Raw genomic sequence first — 23,049 nt, 5'->3', positions numbered from 1 at the left:
AAGCACTCGAGGCTATTGAAGGCATCGGCTATACTATCTACGGTGATGATATTACCATCTGGTCTACTTGGGGTTCCCTTACCAACAAAGAAAACACCCTACAAGAGGCAGTCAATTTCGTAGAAAGACAAGCAGCAAATTTCGGCCTCCGCTGCGCACCCGACAAATCCGAAATTATCCGCATTCAGGGCTATGCCTACAAATCTCCCGGCGACATCAAGGTTTACCTCGAAGGCACGAGAATAAAGGAAGTCTCTCTTATCCGCATCCTGGGTCTTTGGCTTCAGAGCGACAGGAAAGTCAACCACACGTTACAGCGTCTCCGGACAACTGCCTTCCAGATCTCCCGCATGATTCGGCGCATCACCCGCAACCGAAAAGGCATGAGAGAGGAGGATACAATTCGACTGATACAGGCTCTAGTTATGAGCCGCCTGTCATACGGTCTCCCATTCCTACCACTTCTGGGGAATGAGCGAGACAAAGCAGATGCCATCATCCGTACCGCCTACAAACATGCGTTAGGCCTCCCTATGTACACGGCCTACTGCCACCTCGAGGACCTGGGACTGACCGACACAACAGAACCAATTCGAGAAGCCGTCCTAGCATCGCAAAAGGAACGCCTCCTATCCACCAAAGCTGGACGCGCAATCTTGGAAAGAGTGGGTTCCCCGGCTGACATACGCGCCGTCCAGGACAACCGAGACCTACCCTCAACTCTGCGAACTCGCGTGTATGTAGCTCCACTCCCGAAGAACATGCACTCGGACTCACAAAAGGGACGACGAAAGGCGCGAGTGGACTATCTGCGCCGCACACATCGACAGGCACAAAATGCTGAATACGTCGACGCAGCCATGTAATATTAATAATAACAATAATAATAATATTATTATGCTGAATACGTCGACGCAGCCATGCAATAATAATAACAATAATAATAATATTATTGTTATTACATGGCTGCGTCGACGTATAAAGCATTTTGTGCCTGTCGATGTGTGCGGCGCAGATCCGATTCAACAAACGCAGTGGCGGTCGTCTTGGACATCAATCTCAAGGAAATCTCCAGCGACTCCCCACGAAACTGCCCTCCCACAATATCAGAAACTGCTGCTATTGCCCTCGTAGGCCAGCACGGCGATGCTACGGGAAATGAGTTAATGAGTTACTGACTCCCAGTCCGCGTGTCGCCTCTTCCTCTCTGGCAGACTTCCACACTCCGTCGCTCCCATTCTGACTACCACACAAGTTCAAAATTCCACATGCAAGCACCAAATCACTTGGACTCCTGGGCACGAGAGGCTCGAGGGAAACGAGGCCGTGAACAGTCTAGCTCGAGGATATAATAACCGAGTGACTAACCTCCCCGACCTCACCCCTCTCCCCTCTACGTACGGCGAGCGCCTCCTCCTTCTCCGAACACAAAGACAAGTCTATCCCCCACCACACTGTAAGCTAACGGCGGCAGAGACGAAGGAATGGCGACAACTACAGACGAACACCTTTCCTAACCTACACAAGTACCACATCATGTTCCCCGACAGATATGACAGCATCTGCCCCTGGTGGGGCGGATTTCCAACAACATATCATGTAACATGGGGCTGCACCGGTCCCAAGCCCCCCGAACTAGACAAACATCACTCCGAGGAACAGTGGTAGTCTGCCCTGCTCAGCTCTGGCTTGGCGACGCAGCGAAAGCTGATAACCCAAGCAAGAGCAACTGCGGTGGACATTGGGGTCCTGAAATAAGGACTCCACCAAAAATCTGTATTTTCGCCTCTCTAGCCTACCGCTTGGAAGCGTGTCTCTGACACATCTGAACATCGATCGCTCTCTAGCCTACCTTTTTGGAACAAATGTTTTCTACTACTACTCCCGTGACGTCGCCATCACTGACTGAGGGCGACGGCGGACTGGCCCTGGACGCAGGATACGGAGGTGACATGGTTGCTACCATCGTGCTGAAGACCACGACCTCGACTACCGCCCCGCCTACTTCTGTGACGTCGCCATCACTGACTGAGGACAACGGCAGCCTGGCCCTGGACGAAGGATACGGAGATGACATGGTTGCTACCATTGTGCTGAAGACCAAGAACTCGACAACCGCCCCACCTACTTCCGTGACATCAACATCACTTGCTGAGGACGGCGGCGGCCTCGCCCGGGACGAAGGATACGGAGGTGGCGTGGTTGCTAAAATTATGCTGATAGCCACGACCTCGACAACCGCCCCGCCTGCTTCCGTAACGTCGCCATCATATGCTGAGGACGGCGGCGGCCTTGCCCTGGACGAAGGATACGGAGGGGACGTGGTTGCTACCGTCGTGGTGAAGACCACAACGTCTACAACCGCCCTGCCTACTTCCGTAACGTCGCCATCATATGCTGAGGACGGCGGTGGCCTCGCCCTGGACGAAGGATACGGAGGGGACGTGGTTGCTACCGTCGTGGTGAAGACCACAACCTCTACAACCGCCCCGCCTGCTTCCGTAACGTCGCCATCATACGCTGAGGACGGCGGCGGCCTCGCCCTGGACGAAGTATACGGAGGTGACGTGGTTGCTACCGTCGTGGTGAAGACCACAACCTCTACAACCGCCCCGCCTACTTCCGTGACGTCGCCATCACTTGCTGAGGACGGCGGCGGCCTCGCCCTGGACGAAGTATACGGAGGTGACGTGGTTGCTACCGTCTTGCTGAAGACCACGACCTCTACAACCGCCCCGCCTACTTCCGTGACGTCGCCATCACTTGCTGAGGACGGCGGCGGCCTCGCCCTGTACGAAGGATACGGAGGTGACGTGGTTGCTACCATCGTGCTGAAGACCACGACCTCGACTACCGCCCCCGCCTACTTCTGTAACGTCGCCATCACTGGCTGAAGACAATGGCGGCCTGGCCCTGGACGCAGGATGCGGAGGTATGATTACCACCGTCGTGCTGAAGACCACGGCCTGACTACCGCCACGCCTACTTCCGTGACGTCGCCATCACTTGCTGAGGACGGCGGGGGCCTCGCCCGGGACGAAGGATACGGAAGTGACATGGTTGCTACCATTGTGCTGAAGACACCCAACCCTGACTTCCGCTCCGCCTACTTCCCTGACGTCGCTATCACTTGCTGAGGACGACTGCGGCCTGGCCCTGGACGAAGGATACGGAGGTGACGTGTTTGCTACCATCGTGCTGAAGACCACTACCTCGACTACCGCACCGCCTACTTCCGTGACGTCGCCATCACTTGCTGAGAACGATGGCGGCCTCGCCCTGGTCGAAGGATACAGAGGTGACGTGGTTGCTACCATCGTGCTAAAGACCACGACATCGAATACCGCACCGCCTACTTATGTCACGTCGCCATCACTTGCTGAAGAAGACGGCGGCCTGGCCCTGGACGAAGGATACAGAGGTCACGTGGTTGCTACCATCGTGCTGAAGACCACGACTTCGAATACTGCACCGCCTACTTATGCCACGTCGCCATCACTTGCTGAGGAAGACGGCGGCCTGGCTCTGGACGAAGGATACGGAGATGACATGGTTGCTACCGTCGTGCTGAACACCATGACCTCGACTACCACCCCGCTTACTAACGTAACGTTGCCATCACTGGCTGAGGACGACGGCGGCCTGGTCCTGAACGAAGGGTCGGAGGTGTCGTGGCTGCTACCGTCGTGCTGAACAACACGGCTTCGACAACCGTCCCGCCTACTCTCGTGACTTTGCATCGTTGTTTGAATTTCCGCAGCTTTGTATTAGCGTAAATTCATAATTGTATTCCAGGTGTTTGCATATTTGTATTTCTATTCAGTTATGCATTATACTGCGAAGCGTCTCCTCCGTGGTTGTCGCATATTTCCGTGAAAATTTGAACACAATAAAAATAAAACAAAAATAGTTATTTATATAACCCTGAGGCCTGTGAATATTAAGGTTTATGGTATTTTTTTTCATTCGTAGCTATTCACTTCTGTCATCGTGGTTTTGATAGATTTACAGTCCAGCTCTATGTTAGAAACGTTTGGAGACCCCTGACCTACATCACTGGGAGTCGGATCTCCAAACCGGTTCACGGTTCTATGTGCGCCTTTGCTGCTTAGGAAACATGACTCAACGACACTAGTTTCCCGCACAAGACATCGGCAGTCCTTAATTCTAAGGGCGGCTGAGAGCAATGGCTTCTTTATGCCATCTGTGACCCCGTTTGTCGCAAGGTAATTACGCTTCCACTTTCGCAAGGTGAGCTGGCCCGATATGTTTCTCTTCGCCGAAGTGACTGGTGGTTCATGATATCTGGTCGTCGCTAGTACACCTGCCGCTGCTGTAGTCATGTGCTCGATGGTTCTTTTGATTCAATTGATTGCTCGTCGTCGTTGCTATGAGTTCGTGGCCAGTGGCCGCACCGTTAAGATAGCATGCCCGGCAGCGTTTACAGGAAAATGAGACGGTCATCATTGGCCTGAGAATGTGTAGCAGAGGAGGCGTGGCAAAAGGGAGTTCCGCATGTGACGTGCGGAGTACTCGGGTTTTCCCTATAACTCGGTTATCAGTAAGCAATGCTGCGTAGAAGCCGCGCACAGATTGTGAGAGACTCCGTAGGGGAAGACCCCGGATCAATTTCAGAAAGGCGTCTCTGCGGGCAAGAAATCAATTGTTCCTCATAGAGTAACAAAACCCGCCGCTAGACGGCGTCATCAATCGCAAAGACATGCCGCGATAATGAAACATAGGGTATATGAGGGGGGTGGGGGGGGGAGGTACCACAAGGATGAATTACTAAGAGGTATTCGCAAAAAAAATAATGGTGCCAGAGCTTATTTTCGTGAATGCGGTCCTGAGCTTACGAGCAGAAGTTCACTCGGGGCTAGAAATATATCAGAGATGTATTGGAAGATTATCACCAGGTGCCTCTACGAACGAGGCAGTACAGGGGGATATGGGCTGGGCACCTTTCGAAATATGTGAAGCTCAAAGTAAAATAATATATGAATAACGCCTGACGAAATTGGACGATAACAGGTGGGCAGCTAAGGTATTTAAACATCTACATGGAAAGGGCGTTGCCGCACAATGGCGGCAGAGAACTAGGTATATTGCCACAGTAGAATCTATCCTGTGGCGCCATAGCGCGGCCGAACTGTTTTAGCTGGGACTTGCCGTGCCATGGGTATTCGAGGGGCAAGAGGTTTGCCATTTTCCTCGCCCAAGATTCCTCCCGTCTTACATGCCCAGCACGCGTAATTAAACCTGTTCTCTGTGCTTCAACCGTTTATCGGTGACATCTTTGGTGGAGCAGCTGGGTAGCGTCCCATGTACTCTGACTACGAAGACACTCTTGACCCCTGTTCTCCACGGGTGCACTCAACACCCGTCCACAAGGCGAGCCGCCGTCTGCGAGGCCTACCACCCCAGTTCTGCCAACTGACAGCGCCGGCAAGGGCCATGACATCCACCACGGCTAGCCAGTCAACTCAGCACCGGGAATGCCCCGCCATTCGTCCTTCACGCACCTCGGTCGCCGCCACGGTTCCACGGGGAAAGCTTCGAGGACGTTGAAGACTGGTTGACGAGCTTTGACCGAGTGGCGGGTTTCAATTAATGGGACGGCGAGCGCAAATTGCGCAACGTCTACTTTGCGCTATACAGGACTCAGCCAGACATGCTTTGAGAAACGCAAAAGAAGGATCCATGACAAACAAAAATTTATTCCACAGTGAATTAAAAAGCACTGTCTGCACACAAAAAAAAACTAGGCCTCGGCCTGGGTCTCATCGAACTCTCCCTCATCATCAGCTGTGGCCTCCTGGTACTGTTGGTATTCGGACACCAGGTCGTTCATGTTGCACTCTGCCTCTGTGAACTCCAACTCGTCCATGCCCTCTCCGGTGTACCAGTGCAGAAAGGCCTTGCGGCGGAACATAGCTGCGAAAAAAATATATGTATCAAGCAGGCGTGGTCACACTACATCTAATACGTCGATCCACACGATAGGCACAAACGGGCTTTAATAAAACCATTTGCTTTTGAGAACCACCTTCAAATCAAAGACGTAGTTACCGGTAAACTGTTCGGAGATTCGCTTGAAAAGCTCTTGAATGGCTGTGCTGTTCCCAATGAAAGTAGCCGACATCTTCAGACCTCGAGGCGGTATGTCACAGACTGCAGTCTTGACGTTGTTCGGTATCCATTCGACGAACGAGCCAGAGTGCTTGTTCTGGATGTGTAGCATCTGGTCATCCACTTCCCGCATGCTCATTCGGCCTCTGAAGACTGCAGCCACTGTCAAGTAACGGCCGTGACGGGGGTCGCAAGCAGCCATCATGTTTTTGGCGTCGAACATCTGTTGCGTCAGTTCCGGCACCGTCAGAGCTCGGTACTGGAGGCCGCCTCGGGAAGTGAGCGGAGCAAAGCCAGGCATAAAGAAGTGGAGGCGCGGGAAGGGCACCATGTTCACGGCCAATTTGCGAAGATCAGCATTCAGCTGTCCAGGAAACCTGAAATAGCAGTAAAGAGCCTTGATAAATGTGCTCGAGCAGGAACATAGCCATATAAAATGGCTTGATGTTGCACAGCGGGTATTTTTACAATATTGCATGGAACATTGCGGTATTCCGGTATTCAGAAATTTCGTGCAAACGATTTGGATGTGCTCGAGACGTATCACAAAAAATTGCACTGATTTTCTGCCTGTTCGGAGTCTATAGAATACTGGTCGGCCAATTATTCAATTATTCCGACAACACTGCTCAATTTAGGAGGTACTTCAACGGACTTTAAAGCTGCTTACGAGGCGCGAATGTCTTGGACCAAATTGTCTTGAACCACAGTCGCAATTTCATATTTTTTTCCTTGACTTTTCCAAAGCGTTCGAGCGGGTTTCGCACCAAAAATTGACATACAAACAGAAGGATTTAATTGGTGATGGTCCCTTCCCACAATGGATCAGCAGCTTTTTGTCTGAACGTTACCAATTTGTCCAATTCGACGGAATACATCCGACATTATTCCCGTTTTATCTGGTGTCCCCCAAGGATCTGTACTGGCGCCTATTTTATTTTTGATATTTATTAACGATATAACTAACGAAAATTAAGTGCAAATGAGGCTGTTTTTAGACGATTGCGTTCTTTATCATAAAATTAAACATCAGTCTGACCAGATCAAACTAAATAGCGCTTTGCATAAAGTTTTTCAGTGGTGCCATGATTGGAGTATGGTCATTAACAAAGGTAGGAGTGTTTCTATGTCCGTCACAAAGAAAAAAATTCCGCTTAAGTTCTCTTATGGTTCTGAGCACTGCGCTACAAACTGTTACGGAATACCGATATCTGGGCATCCTTATCTCATCCGACCTGAAGGGGACAACGCACGTTCAGTATGTAGCAAATCAGGCAATGAACAAACTGCTTTTCCTCAAAACTCCCGAAATAAAGCTTCTGGCATACCCTACGCTTATCCGCCCGGTATTAGAATATGCTAACATTACACGGTTCCCTTATACAAGTACTACTGTAGCCGCACTGGAAAGTGTACAGCGAAAAGCTGCGCGATTCATTTATAACCAGTAAAGAGGCACAGATTCACCTACTGAACTTTTGCATCGCGCAGTACTTCAGCCTTTATCTATCCGATCGAAACTGCACCGCTTGAAATTCTTCTAGTTTCTTCTGCACAAATCATTTAAGCTTAACTCTGAAGACTTCGTCAATATAAGCCACTCCAGAATAACCCGCCGTAAACATCCTCTCACACGTGATAAATTTTTTGTTGCAAAAACACATTCTATTTTTCTTTTTTTCCGCGAGAAGTGCGCGAATGGAATGCACTTGACGCTTCAAATTGTAATGCAGCCAACAGTCCTCAAATTTTTGGAGCTTGCCGAGCTGTGTATATTGCCACAAAACTGACTAAATATTGTTAAAATGTTTGTGTTATAAACTTTGTTCTGTATAACTGATTACCTCGAATTTGTTAGTTCTTGTCTTGCTTTAACTAGACCCATCCTTTTCATTGTACAACTGCTTACTGTTCTATAACTGTTTAATCTGGAAGCTATGCATTTTTTGAAGTGCGCTTACCCCTGTAAAAACTCCGCTTGGGGCTGACAGTATATCGAAATAAAAGAAAAATAAAAAAATAAAATATAGATTATGACAAAGTGCAGTTTGAGCCATTTAAATTAATATGATAAGAACCACACCAGCACCACTACTGTATCGCGGGTATCAGTTAAAACGGCAAAAATAAGATGCGAAGCCATTCAGGCAACTGCGGATGCCTTCACGCGGCCGATGGGCGCCAACGCTGTCGCTCAACAACATAGCTAAGTTCCCCCCTTACCATCTAGGGGATCTAGCCTAGTTCGTCCACTTCCTGCATATATACGGCGTCTTCTAGAAAAATTCGCACCTTACGCGACAACCTGCCTTGTAGTCGTTGCTGCAAACCTTCGAAAATAAATGGCAAGCCCCTCACGATGTGTGAACCGTATGTCTCCTCGGATTACGCGCACGCACTCTGCCACGCTGCTTTCTGAAAAAAAAATATACTGTTCGACAACGATGCAGAAGTCTTGCTGAAAACCCAACAGAATTTAGCGTAAGTGAATTATCAAGCAGATTTCTCGAATTCATTTGGAATGGACCAGCATAGTCGCTTCCAACCGTCGACATCCGATGAGATGACTGCGGCAATTTCATTGACCCTCTGCCCTGTAGCGTAGTACCCCATGGCAGCGAAGTTAATAGTCGGAAGGACCGTTCTACGATTATACCTCCATGAATTGTAATCATAGGCCTAGATACTCGATTTACGGCAGACCTTGCTAAAGTAATCTTGTACTACAGTAAGACCAGCCACGGTACGACAACTGCCTGCCGTCCACAGGCCAGCATACCGACGCAACGCTTACAACATAATCGTCAGCATGCTAGTCTTCTACGCTGACACTGAAGCACCTGTATAGATCTGTGCAGGTCTGCAAGATATGTAACACCATCGTGCTGCCCTTCGCCACGCGGAGTGATCGTACGGATGTAACGCTGCCAGGTTCCCGGTCATGCCGTAGTTTTCCTATTAGAAATTTGGTTATTTTACTCTCCAAAAAACAACTCGCTTTTCGGAGAATCTGCGTGCTTGCTAGCCTGACTACCGCCTCGCGGAGAACTGTAGTGAAGGGGTGTGCGCCTGTCCTGAGACATGCACGACTTACATAGTTGTCCCCATAACACACTCTGGGTCTGTACACCTATGCAGCTGTTTCTTTTTAGAATTTTGGACCGATGATAATATTGCGCTTGTGCTGCCGCGGTGGCAAAGTGGTTATGGCGCTCGGCTGCTGGGACGAAAGACGCGGATCTGATCCCGGCCGCGGAAGTCGAATTTCGATGGAGGCGAAATTCTGGAGGCCCGTGTGCTGCGCGATGTCAGTGAACGTCAAAGAACCCCAGGTGGTCGAATTTTCCGGAATCCTTCACTACGGCGTCTCTCATAGCCTGGGTCGTTTTGGGAAGTTAAACCCTCATTAACCAAACCAAACCATATTGCGCTTGTATACACGCGGAAGCTGAGCACTCACCGAAGGCATGTGGTCACACCAGACATAGTTGCGGAGACCAAGTGGTTGAGGTCCCCGTACGTTGGAGTAGTGAGCTTCAGCGTCCGGAAGCAGATGTCATAGAGCGCCTCGTTGTCGATGCAGAAGGTCTCGTCGGTGTTCTCCACAAGCTGATGCACAGAAAGGGTAGCATTGTAGGGCTCGACGACGGTGTCCGAAACCTACAGAAAACGGCAGAAGGACAGCGATTACCAGGTGCAGGCAAGCATTAATTCGAACTCTACGAAAACAAAAAGCAAAAAAGCAAAAGATCACATATTTTATGTAAAGCTTCGGTCACCGTTACCGTGAACACGCGAGCGAATTCTGTTCGATGTTATTCTGATACTTCCTTGCGCGATTCGAGCGCTCTTCACCGCTATTAAGAAAACGAAAGTAGCAGATGACGCGATACAACAACACGCGCCGCGAAGGCGTGTAAATGACGTGGTGCACAGGAAGGACATGAACCCCTGTTCGTGCTGACGCCAATCAGCGCTGTAGCACAACGACGTCTAAATTTATTCTGATGGGTATTGTCACACACCTTTGGAGAGGGCACTACACTGTAGGTGTTCATGATGCGATCGGGGTACTCTTCACGGATCTTCGAGATGAGCAGTGTGCCCATGCCAGATCCAGTACCTCCGCCCAGAGAGTGGGTCAGCTGGAATCCCTGCAGGCAGTCGCAGGACTCCGCTTCCTTGCGCACGACGTCGAGCACCGAGTCCACCAGTTCGGCACCCTCGGTGTAGTGGCCCTTAGCCCAGTTGTTGCCCGCACCTCCCTGACCTGAAGGGGGAACATTGTCAGAGGCGTACACTTGTGCAAACTCTATTATGAAGGAAATCAATACTAGAACATGCAATTAAGGAAAGCAATGCACTGGGCGAAATGCACACAGCAGCCTGGAACGCAGAAAAAACTAGACTTATGCTTTGTGGTGGACGTAGCGAGTAGAGGGATAAGCAACGCACAACACAGTAGAAGTTAAAAGCTTGCGCAAGTTTACGATAATGTGGCGTGTGAAAGAAGTTGAAAATATATGTTCACGTCTGCAAACAATTCAACAAGTCATGGCTTGTATTGTACTCGGTTACAGAACCCAATCTCTCCAACGAGTCACTATGTAAACGGGTGACAAATGACGTGAACACCGGGGCGGGAGAACCGCCTCCTGTGCTCATATCCTGTATTATATCTGCCTGTAATCTTTTGTTTTATGCCGGATTGTCCCCGCAGAGGGCCACCTCCCTTCCTTGTGTAATGCGCCACCTATCCGTTTTGCTGAGTGATGTGGTGTTGTGTCAAAGGCGGATGGAAGCTTTTGTAGCGATTGCTACGCTAGGGTATAGCCGGCCCATTTCGGGTAAGCGTGTCTAGTCACTACTGCTAATGAGCCACTAAATGCACCGAGCCAGGGGGGAACGAACGCAGCCGCCGCCGCGAGAGAACGTCAGTGCATCGGCTCCGCCAATTTTTGGCTGGAGCCACGGATCTTCGACCGCAACCCCGTCAACACAGCCGCGTTTGACTTCCCGAAGTCGACAGCTACCTGTGCATACCTCTCGCACACAGGTGGGGCAAAATTTAGGCCTTTTAGGGCCGATCTTCACTTGGGTATTGTGGCGGCGGCGCTAGGCCTAACGGCTACGCCGGCGCCCGGCCGGGTGTGAGTCGCCCACCCGCGGCAAGATGGCTTCGCCAAACCTACAACGTGGCTACGACCCCGACCGCGGCGGCTGCGTTTTTATGGAGGAAAAACGCTAAGGCGCCCGTGTGCTGTGCGATTTCAGTGCACGTTAAAGATCCCCAGGTGGTCGAAATTATTCCGGAGCCCTCCACTACGGACCTATTCGTTCCTATCTTCTTTCACTCCCTCCTTTATCTCTTCCCTTACGGCGCGGTTCAGGTGTCCAACGATATATGAGACAGATGCTGCGCCATTTCCATTCCACCAAAAACCAATTATTATTATTATTACGACCCCGACGCCATGGCCTGGTCCGAGGTTCCAGCAAATCCAGCGCCTGATAGCCCGGACTCTGCGCCCATCAAGAACTTGAAGTTATTCAACCTAGTGGAACGCCGCTCCCGCAAGCGAAACGCTAACTCCAAGAAAGCGGACGCCACGTCGCCAGGCCGCTCAACACGGCACAACGCTGCTGCGCGCGCTGCAGCGCTTCACGGTGGGCCCCAGGGACCTGCTTGGAAACCAAAGCCGCTTCCGCGGCTTCATCCCGAAGACATCGTTGTCATCCTGAAGCTCCGGGTGACCGTCGCTCTGAAGGATGTCTTTCAACATGGTGAGCTGGGAGCAGCGTTCGCAGCCTACCTCGGCACCAAGGCCGCAGCATCGCTCAGCCTGCTCCCCACATGGGAGCAAAACCTGATCGTGGCAGGCACCCGAGAGCCAGCTCTCTATGCACGGCCACTTGAAGCTCACTGGTGACGTGTGCCGCGGCGTCATCACCGTGGCCAAGCACGAGACCAGTGAGTCCCTGCAAAACAAGATCCAGTGGCGTGCTGGAGAGCTTGCCGATATCCGCAAGCTTGGAACATCAGACGTCGCGGCGCTCACCTTCGTGGGCAAGGTGGTGCCGCGATACGTTCATTACTACTCAGAAGTCACCCTTGTACGTGCATATAAGAAAACGATCCCGGCCTGCGTGCGGTGCGGTACTGTGGGACACCGAGCGGACACATGCCCCTGCCCGGATCAAAATTGTGGCCTTTGTGGCCGTGCGGTGTCGACCGTCGACGGGGTGAAGACACCGCATGAGTGTACTCCGTCCTGTGCAGCCTGTGGGCAAGCCCACGCCACCAACTCCCGGGACTGCACGGGGAAATTCAGGCAGCTCAAGGTGCCCGGCCGCAAGGCTAGGCGCCCAGAGCTCCCTGGAAAACAGCGACCTGGCCGGCAGCCAAGTCATCCCAATTCAGGTGCCGGTGGCCGAACGCCGCGTGGGGCTGACGCCATCGACAACAAAACGTCATCATCATCATCCTCGGTGAAGTCACCGCCCGGGAACAAGACTACGCCCCCACCGCCACCGCCCAGCGGCAGGAACGCTGGCCACCTTCCGGCGCTCAAGACAAATGGCGCTGCCGGCGCCCGGGCATCAGCGTCTCAACACGGCAAACAGCAGGTGAGAAGCTGGGCTGAGATCGCCTCCTCCTCCTCCCATTCCCCCTCCTCCCCATTTACCGTCTCCGCACTCGACGCGGAATACAAAAAACAGATCGACGTGCTCCGGGCACAGAATGAGCTTTTGCTCAATAAAATTCAAAATTTAGAATCAAAATTGGCGTCCGCCGCTCCGAGCCCGCACAACTCGGACGCAATGGAAAGCGACGCGGAGATCTCGCCTGCCCTCGTGACAGCCATCTCCGCGATGGAGGAGCACTTAACCTCTAAATTACGAGCTATGATCGAGACCGCCATGGACCAAATCTTGACCAAGGTCACATCTGCCGTCCCTGCGGTAGTGTCAAAACACATGTTGGACAACCCCCGACTCCTCAGTCCGACGGGGCCCATTAGGGACGTATCCCGTCCTTCAAAATTCAACCGCCTGATTATTGATTCGGACAATGAAGACAGCTGCCCCGCTCCTTCCATCATCACCCCCTTGGTGGCGCAAGTAGCTGGCTCTGGGGAAGCCAATCCCTCCTCCTCCCCCTCAAGAATTTTAAATCATGGCGAGACACCTTAATCAAAGGAGTTCTGCCATCTCCAATTCGGCCATATCAACTTCCATAACACAATGGAACTGTAGAGGCTTTAAAAACCGCACTAAGCGGGCCAATTTCCGCCTCTACCTTGAAACCTTCGAGTCCCTACCAGCCGTGGTTGCCCTCCAGGAGCCAGGCCTGGGCGCCACACTTTCAAATTACACGACGTTCCAACAGGATCCCGCGTCATGTCTTCTCGTTCACAAAGCCTACACAGCCAACTTTGTGGATCTCGACCTCAAGCTCGAGTATTCTTATGTAATGGTGACTATCCTACCACTCCGCCGCAGGGACCCGCCGTCGCATATGCTCAACGTGTACTGCGCTCCCAAACTCAAGCGAGTGACTTTTGCGGACCTCTTTAGCCGCGCGCTAAGAGTAGCGGGCCGCGATCCCCTGCTGATTGTGGGCGTCTTTAACGCTCCCAGTCAGCTGTGGGGGTATCGCAAGGAGGAGTCGCGCGGACGTAGGCTGGCGGAGCTTGCGTCCACGTTGGGCCTCACCCTCCACACGGACCCCATCCACCCAACACGGCTAGGAAACTCCGTGACACGGGATACGTGCCCGGACTTAACCTTCACTCGCAACATACGACACGCAGACTGGCTCAACACCGAGGAGACCCTCGGTAGCGACCACTGCATCGTTAACACTTAAACTACGCACACGCCCCCTCAAGCGTCCCAGAACACAAGCCCGTATCCCAGATTTGACGAAATTCCGGAAAAATTTTACCTCACTTGATAATACACCCATTTTCGCGCAAGGCTACACAGCACGGTCCCAACAGCTGCTGGCACATCTTTCCTCGCATGAAACACACATCCAGCTCTCAGAGGCGGTCATGGACGTGGATAACCACCTTCTACACCTCTGGGAAGCCCGTCGCAGCCTCGTCCGCCGTTGGCGACGCCAAAAACACAATAGAAAGCTTAAAGCTCGAATTGCCGAGCTTACCCAGAAAGCGGCAGAGTACGCGGCCCAACTCGCCGACTCCAACTGGGTAGATAGATGCAACACGGCCGCGCGACAAATGTCCAGCCGAAACACGTGGCGTCCCTTTCGAGCCCTAATCGACCCCACCCAAACACGAACCGAAACACAAAAACATTTGCAGCGAGCCATGCACGCTTTTCCCGGCAACACGACTCAACTGGCACAGAAACTTCGGGACCAGTATCTGTGTACAGCCCAAGACCCCCGTGGATCTGCGTACTCTTATGCAGGCAGAGAAAACACGGAGCTGGATCAACCTTTCCAGCTCCATGATCTGCGGGCGGCTCTCGCCAAAATGAAACGGGGCACTGCGCCAGGACGGGATAAGGTCACCGTCAAGCTTTTGACGAACCTGCCCGACATGGCATACCAGTTCCTCCTGGAATATGTCAATGCTATCTGGCGCGGGGACAACCCCCTGCCAATCGAATGGAAAACGGCTTTCGTTATTTTATTCCTAAAGCTGGCAAACCAATTGACACAGATAACCTCCGCCCCATCTCTCTCACCTCATGTGTGGGCAAACTAATGGAGACGATGCTGCGGGATTGGTTATCTACATATCTTGAACACAAACATGTCTTTGCGAGCACCATGTTCGGATTCCGCCCACACAGATCCGCACAGGATGTCCTCCTGCAACTCAATCGGGAAGTCCTTGACCCCCTCGAATGCCCCCATAATGACCCGGTAGTACTCGCCTTGGATCTTAAAGGGGCATTTGACAATGTAACACATCATATCATACTCACTAACCTAAGTCACACCGACTGTGGCCTCAGCACATTCCGATACATAAGCCAATTTTTAATGGATCGTCATTCCTACATTCGAATTCAAGATAGAGAGCATGGTTTTTACCTACTCGGCACGCGGGGAACCCCTCAAGGCGCGGTACTTTCCCCGCTGCTCTTCAATCTGACCATGATGCACCTGCCGGCCCAGCTGGGTGGTGTCGCCGGCGTGCAGCACGCCCTGTACGCCGATGACATCACTCTGTGGGCCACACAGGGCAGCACAGGGGACATTGAAACCAGCCTGCAAACAGCGGCGACGATAGTAGACCGCTACGCCCGCCGCTGCGGTCTTCAATGTTCCCCTCAAAAATCGTAATTTGTGTACCTCCGCCCCTCACAGAAGTGCACAACTAAAATATCTCTTTCTCTCGAGAGTGGTCCCATACACGAAAGTGATGAGATACGGGTACTCAGACTCTACATCCACAAACACAGGCGGCCAGACAGTACATTGGCCAAACTCCGTAAGGTGGGGGACCAGGTGGGCCGCATGGTCCGCCTGGTTTCAAACAAACGTGGAGGGTTACGAAGTAAGGATGCCTTGCGGCTGGCAAACGCCTTCGTAACTAGTCGAATTCTCTATTCGACTCCTTATCTCCACCTACGGAAACAAGAGGAAGACGCCCTTGAGGTCATCCTTCGCAAAATTGTTAAACGTGCCCTTGACCTCCCCATCACTACTTCAAACAGCCGGCTTATGGCCCTTGGGGTGGTGAATACTTTCCGGGAGCTCTGGGAGGCGCACCTTACAAACCAGTACACGCGCTTGTCGCTAACGGAGTCGGGTCGCCGCCTTCTTGCTTGACTCCATATCCAACACACCCCTCCAATGGAAGACAGGTTTCACATCCCGGAACTGTGGAGACGTGCCCTCCACGTGCGGCCTCTTCCAGCAAACATGTCACATGAAGACCATAATGGTCGGCGCCTGGCACGAGCGGAAGCGCTAGCCCGATATTATGGCAACAAAACAGGTGTATACTACGTGGACGCCTCCGGCCCTCACCACGGGGGATGGTACACGGCCGCGGTAGTTCACAACAGCAACACAGTTAACGGCCTCACTTTCAGAGCCCGCAGTGCAACATAAGCAGAAGAGGTCGGGATTGCTCTCGCGGCCTCACATTCCAATTCAAAATACATAATCACCGACTCGCGAGGGGCCTGTCGGAACGTCGAACAAGGCTGCACTCCCCTCCTAGCCTATCGAATATACCAAAATTGCATACGGGATACGGACCCCCGCACACCGTCACCTCATATGGGCCCCTGCTCATCAGGGATTGGCAGGAAACGAGGCAGCAGACGCAGCCGCCCGCGCGCTCTCACCGGGCTGTTTTCTCCTCCCCACCTGATCAAGAACCCGATGTTAATCCGGTCTATACGTTCAAAAATATCGCAACCCACTATCAAGATAGCCATCGCCTTTACCCTAGCCCATGTAAAGGCCTCAAGAAGGCGGATGAGCGGCTCCTTCTCCACCTCTTCACCAATACATTGCTGTGCCCGGCAGCCCTAAAGTATTTCGACCCCTCCTTTAGCAGCAACTGCCCGCACTGTAGCGCGGTGTCTTCGGACACCTATCACATGGTGTGGGCCTGCCCCTCCAACCCGGCCATTCCCCCCATCCCCAACCCAACCCGGGAGGACTGGGAGGCGACCCTGCTCGGCTGCCACGACTTACAGGCCCAACACGCCTTAGTCGGGTGCGCCCGGGCGGCGGCTACCGAAACTGGGGTCCCAAACTAGGGACCTCCACCTAGTGTTTGTAAGGATCGGTCCATTACGGACTGATCCAAACACCTCCGGTCCGTTCTGAATAAATGTTTTCACCACCACCACCACCGAGCCATAGGTGTTCCGCCGCTGCGCCGCGCCGCACCTTTCCTAAAAATTCGATTTTCAAGTTGCTCTTGCTGTTTTTCTTCTTTCCATCCCTCCTTTATCCCTTCCATTATGGGCCGGTTCTAGTGTCCACCGAGACATGAGACAGTTACTGCGCCATTTCTTTTCCTCAAAACCAAACAAAACAAGTGAGCCGCCGGCGCTCATTTGGTTCATTGGTGTTTACAACGTAGAAGCCGTTCATTTTTACGAAAGGAAACGCGCACAAGTGGCTCCCTGGGCCAGTGGACACCTCAATTTCGCTTTCGTGTAACGTGGCGCTGGCATCCAACTGCAAAAACTTAATTTGGATTAGTTTTATGTTCTTATTGTGTAAATAGTTTGTACATATTACTTCTCCCCTGTCCTCTATTCCTGTCCCCTCACCTCTTTCATTTCATTTCTCCATTCTGCCTGCTGTCCTTTATTTTCGCTGCCCCAGCTCAGGTGCTTCAGTATCGATGGCAGATGCCGGGGCTAGCAAAAATCTTTTCCTTCCTTTTTACTATTATTTTTAATAAAACCACTACCACCACCACCATTAGTTTTATGAGACAGATACTGCGCCATTTCCTTTCCCCAAAAAAACCCATTATTAATTATTAGTTTAGTTAATCCAGGATATACAAAGCGAAAGGTGTCGGCGTTCACTGTGTGTTGACAATGTTCAAGACGGCATTGGCTTTGAACAAAGGAAGGGCGCATAACTGGCTGCCTGGGTATATGGACGCCGCATTCGTGCTTTGACGCATGTGTCAGCGGTGAGACAGAGATGTGGCCTGAATGCAATAGTGCTGACAGCGTTGGGTCTGACATGCGGCAGTGAAGCAATGGCTAGGCCGTAGCGTTCGTTTGGTTATAAATATCTCGCGATCAACCATTAATTGCATGCCACCTCCCATGGTGATAGGGAGGGCGCGCTGCCTACACACTGTGGGGAACGCAATCAAAGCAGTCTTTTGCAGTAGACACCAACGCCAGGTACATGAAACCGAGATTTAGGTCTCCACTAACCCACGGAGCCGGTTGTGCGCCGCGGTGGCTCAGGGGTTTGGGCGCTCGGCTACTGATCCGGAGCTCTAGAGCACTAGGGCATATAATCAGACTTGCGATGATTATATGCCCACTAGATCCATGCGAATGTCCGGACCCCGTAGAGTATCTGTTACAGGTCCAAACGGACTTATTTTTGGAAATGTGGCGGAGAGTTTGAAGGATGCTTCACTACCGCCATCGGTTGGCCCGGTATTGCACTATCTCCAGGATCGGCCTTGTCTTTAGCGCGTCTTTACTATCCTGTCTTTCTATCCCATCTTTCAACTCTCCTACTATCTGCACGTGGTAGCGATTGTGGCTCGGCTAAAGCCAGTGAGCAGGCCTGTGCACTTTCCTTTTCTTTCTTCCTGGCAACAACAGACAGACAGATCCGGAGCTCCTGGTTCGAACCCGGCCGCGGCGGCTGCGTTTTCATGGTAGAAAAACGCTAAGGCGCCCGTGTGCTGTGCGAGGTCAGTGCACATTAAAGATCCCCAGGTGGTCGAAATTATTCGGTAGCCCTCCACTACGGCACCTTTTTCTTCATTTCTTCTTTCACTCCCTCGTTTATTCCTTCCCTTACGACGCGGTTCAGGTCTCCAAGGATATACGAGACGGATACTGCGCTATCTTCTTTCCACAAAAAGCAATTATTATTTTTATTATTACGCCTATCCTTTCGTGAAAATGAACGGCCTTTTCAAAGTTGTCAACGCCAATCAAACTATGAACACCGTCGGCTGACTAGTTTTGTTTGGTATATGAGGAAAGGAATTGGCTCAGTATCCGTCTCGCATATCTCGGTGGACACCCGAACCGCGCTGTAAAGGAAGGGTAAAGGAGACAGGGAAAGAAGAGAAAACTCAAAACTGAAAGTTGGATTTTGAGGAAAGGCGTGGCACTGTGCAGCGGCGCAACAGATGTGGCTCGGTGCTACTAGTGGCGCAAGCACAGTAGTCACTAGGGAGCGAAAGAGAGAGAAATATACGTGGTGTGGCGCGCGTTGTGACGTTATATGCTTCCTCGGAGCACCGCCACGGCGGAATCTCATGTTTACGGCCAGTAAAGCTTTTGTTTTAAAACCCCCTTTGATTGCCTTCCGCACTTTGTAAATGCAGCGAGTCCACCCTGCCTCTGTCTCAGGTGGCAATTGGTGATCACGAGAGGTTGATCACCCAATGAACGCTGCGGCCTATTGCTGCTGTGCCGCGTGTCTACCACGAAGTTTTCAGTGCTAATGTATGCAGCCCACTTTTCTTCACCATCGTCACGTACCTCGAAGGGCGAGTGAAGCGTCCACTGACCCGGGGAGCCAGTTTACGCACTTACTTAAGAGTCTTTAACGGTGTCCACGCCAATGAACACATTGAACGCAGACAGCTTTTGCATTGTATATCCTCGATTAATGGAGCTAACAATAATTGGTTTGGGGGGAAAGGAAATGGCGCAGTATCTGTCTCATATATCGGCGGACACCTGAACTCCGCCGTAAGGGAAGGGATAAAGGCAGAAGTGAAAGAAGAAAGGAAGAAAGAGGTGCCGTGGTGGAGGGCTCCGGAATAATTTCGATCACCTGGGGGTCTTTAACGTGCACTAACATCGCACAGCGGCAGTGCGAGCAAAAAGAGAGGCTTCCTTCATGACTTTCAAGGATTGGCTACAAGTGCTACTTAAGGAGTTACCAGTAAATCTAGAAAAAATAACATGTTTCATAACTGTACATATATGCAAGCTATCCTCAAATTGTTTACCTCAATACCGCACCTGTGGCCTAGTGGTTTGAGCAACCGCCTCGCATGCGGGAAGTCCAGGGTTCGGTCCCCAGTGCCCCTGGGTACCCACCAGTGATATAATAGGCACAATGTTCGCTTTGCCTGATGCTCAGATTTTTTAGTGAAATGCTTCGGAAATGGGTCTCTGACCCCATCTTACGTTTTATTTTCATTTTATTTTTGAAATGGCGCATATGTTGCCTCTCTCGTTGTATGCTCTTTTCACGGCGCACTATATTCTTGATGAACCGCATAGCTTGCGTCTCAGTCTTGGTGGAGTAGGTTTCGCAAGGAATTGATGAGAATGCCCATAGATCAAACTCGAAGTACATGATTCCGTGACTTTATTAAACTCACTGCCACTCGGACTGGATTATAATCAGCGAGGATTCGCTGTGCGTACAGAGATGTGCGTACAAATTTAGCCAGTTGTGCGCTTTTAGGATTAGTCTATACTGTGTGCTCTTGTGGGTGTGTTTATGTAGTAGGTTTTAAGCAGAGCCGCACCTTACCGAACACAAAGTTGTCCGGCCGGAAGAGTTGTCCAAAAGGGTCCCGAGCGGACTGCGTCCACGGTTCCCGGCTCCAGGTCAACCAGGATGGCCCGAGGCACGTATTTACCTCCTCAAAAAAAAAATATCACTTAGGGGCAACAAACATACCGTGGAGTTATTAAAAGTACCTGCGTCACAACAAAGCCAGTTAAAGAAGCAATGAAAATAGAGCGCGCCAACTGAAGATGCCATAGCAAAATAAAAGCGGCACTACTAGGACCTTGCGCCACCTCACGGTTTTTAAATAGCAGATCCAATTATGTTTAATCAAAGATTTCAATAACTTTGAGCAGAAAAACACAAGGTGAAATGCTGATAGATAATTTGAGATGGATCAAAATGACGCTACCACATTAACGTCCTGTTGCAACTCCTGTTGCGATTCTGTTCCGTATTACGAAACTTACAGTGTAGTATATGGGATTAACTTTCCGAATACTGTACATGGGCTGTGATCAACGCGGCAGTGCAGGCCTCTGGATAAATTTGCACCACCTGGGATTGAATTACGCGCAATAAGATCGCAGAACACACGGCTCTTTAGAATCTTGCCTCCATAGAAATGCGTCTACCGAATCATAGATTTCATGATGGCGCCCCTCCCAAATGAAGCACAGCGGCGGTATTAGCATACATAGAGTTAAAAACGCCTTACAAACTCACTGCAGCAAGAGAAAACGTTGGAGAGGGGAGACTTACTATGTCCTCGTCAAACCTGACGAGGGAATTCAGAACTCGGGTTCGAACCCGACCGCGGCGGTTGCGTTTTTATGGAGGCAAAACGCTAAGGCGCCTGTGTGCTGTGCGATATCAGTGCACGTTAAAAACCCACAGGTGGTCGAAATTCTTCCGGAGCCCTCTACTACGGCACCTCTCTCTTCCTTTCTTCTTTCTCTCCCTCCTTTATTCCTTCCCTTACGGCGCGGTTCAGGTGTCCGCCGATATATGAGACGCACTGCGCCATTTCCTTTCCCCAAAAACCAATTATTATTATTCAGAACTCATTCTCGTTGTTAACAATCATTGCCTATGAGAAAAAAGCCTTTGATAAAGAACGTTCAAACTAATCCCTGCGGGACTTCTGGCAATGCAACCTGAAAAGCTGCAACGGCCTAACATAACATGCCGCAAGCAGAAGAGGACACTAGACGTTGCACTGTGATCTAACTAAAAATGCGCGATCGGTTGTACAATTTAAAGCTCAAAGATCAAGGGCCTGCCGCTGAAGAAGCTCCATTGAGAGTCCAGATAACAGCTTAACACCACAAACAGCGCTGTTAAGACAGGACCGAGAATAAGACACCCATACACACAGCATTTGGTTTTGTCTTTCGCTTGCTGTTTTTGTTGAAGTCATCTGCCAACCGGCCCGGCAAATTTCCGTAATGCTTAGCAGCGCGAAACAGCCGCAAGGCAAGTTCAACGCGACGGGCAAGCTTCAAAGTGAATTTATCAACCGAAATACTGCCAGACGCGTACCGGAGGCCTCATTGTAGTAGACATTGATGCGCTCTAACTGGAGGTCCAAATCGCCATGGTACGCCCCGCTTGGATCGATGCCGTGCTCATCAGAAATCACCTCCCAAAACTGCAGACGGGAAAAGATATCAGTAATCAGAGTGGCGTCACATCGCGCAGTGGGGACAGTCAAAGCATATTTACAGGCTGGAATTCACACTGAAAGCAACATAACTGCTACAGTTACGGTTGTCAACTGGTGTTTGTAGTCAACTCGTCAACTGCCATCGATTCTCACGCATCATGTGTTTTGCTGATGGCGGAAAGCCGGCAGGACCTAAGACCACTTGAGGCCTTTGAATTACGTCATACGCGAAAACTAGGTCATACGAAAAAAAATTCCGGCAAAGAATCCTCGCCGATCGCTTTGCGGAAGTCATTTGCCATAAGACTGTTCCATGTCACCTCTCTGCCGAGACCGATTGTCTCGAATTTTCTTACAACCGGGAATAACGTCTGAGCTATATGGCATAAAACAACAAACGCTCACAAAGTGCGAGCAGTTATTAAAAGGTCAGAGCGAGAACAGCGGTCAGGAATAAGAGAGTCGATGCGCATTAGGGCACATTATTGTCCCACACAAAGAAGCCACAACTAAGAACTAAAGCAGTACGTCTGCTAAAAGCCGCGACTGCTTCACAGGTAATTACTTTCGCCTGTATTCTGAAACGAGATTCTAGAACGCGGCGTTTAGGACGAAACGTAATCGCCAACGTAAAACGCGCCGGAACAGGCACTGGGACCGAATGGCTATCGCGATCCTTTGAGCCGTGAAATAACCCACAAGGTGGTAGAGGTGGCTTACCTTCGCCCCAATCTGGTTGCCACACTGGCCTGTCTGGATGTGTACTATCTCGCGCATGTTTGATGTCACTCCGTGACACAGCTGTCAAGATGCCGACTGGCTGCCCGGGTCAAGGGTCCACTTATTCGTAGCCTTGCGCCGCATCAACGCTCACTTCTTCTTCAACAGTACATGCTCCTATGTGTACGCGTGTCAACTCAATAGCACCTAAGAAAGTGCCACAGCCTGTTGCTGCCATGGTAAATGCGTTTCTGAGCTCATATATAAGACCTTCAGTTCACGTACCGGATTCCGTGAAAAGGATATGCGCCGTACAACGCGTACTATTTCTCGTTTCGGAAGGTAT

At 51.1% G+C, this 23,049-nt stretch overlaps 1 pseudogene; it reads right to left on the bottom strand.

Annotated features, from left to right (window-relative positions):
• Positions 1-5,695: 5,695 nt before the first annotated feature.
• On the bottom strand, positions 5,696-22,773 carry LOC144097258 (tubulin beta-1 chain-like; annotated as a pseudogene).
• Positions 22,774-23,049: the final 276 nt, after the last annotated feature.

This window comes from Amblyomma americanum, chromosome 7, assembly GCF_052857255.1.
Source record: "Amblyomma americanum isolate KBUSLIRL-KWMA chromosome 7, ASM5285725v1, whole genome shotgun sequence".
In the NCBI taxonomy this organism is placed as follows: domain Eukaryota; kingdom Metazoa; phylum Arthropoda; class Arachnida; order Ixodida; family Ixodidae; genus Amblyomma; species Amblyomma americanum.
The sequence above is the reverse complement of the archived record's forward strand: the minus strand, read 5'-3'. Positions and strand labels throughout refer to the sequence as shown.